Raw genomic sequence first — 704 nt, 5'->3', positions numbered from 1 at the left:
TTGAGTGTGAGAGTAGGAAAAACACCTTGTTTTTTCCCATATTATACACAGGCCTTCCTGTATAGGGTGCATGTGTGCGTGTGTGTGTGTGCGTGTGTGTTTATGTATGTGCTCCTACAACAGAAATTAAAGTATCCTTATTTTATGGCATGTTAAACTTTGTATATATTTTCTCATTCCCATTTTTTGATTGGTTTGAGTTGGAAGCTTAAAAGACAAAACTAACTTTGTGTAATTGGTTCAAATAGTTTGACAACAATTTTCTCTTTCTGCTCATTTAGATGGACATCTATTTAATTCATTGTTACTGTTGTTTAAGATACAAACCCTCAATGCAAAATTCAAGGCATATAAGCAGCAGCCCTTCATATCCATGGGGTCTGCATCTATGGAATCAACCAGCCATGAATGGAAAATATTTGGAAAAAAAACACATCTGTACTGAACATGTACAGATTTTTCATTTTCATTATTTCCTAAACATACAGTATGATGAATATTTACATAGCACTTACATTGTTTTAGGTATTTTAAGTAATCTAGAGATGATATATGGAGGATGTGCATAGGTTATATGAAAATATTATGCCATTTTATTTAAGAGACATCAGAACCTGCAGATTTTGGTATCTGCTGAAGGTCTTAGAACCAATCCCTGGTGGATTTCAAGGGATGATTGTACATATTAACTATAATAAAATCAT

This window comes from Propithecus coquereli, unplaced genomic scaffold (assembly GCF_000956105.1).
Source record: "Propithecus coquereli isolate 6110/MARCELLA unplaced genomic scaffold, Pcoq_1.0 Scaffold190, whole genome shotgun sequence".
Lineage (NCBI taxonomy): Eukaryota > Metazoa > Chordata > Mammalia > Primates > Indriidae > Propithecus > Propithecus coquereli.
Note: the sequence above shows the minus strand (reverse complement) of the source record.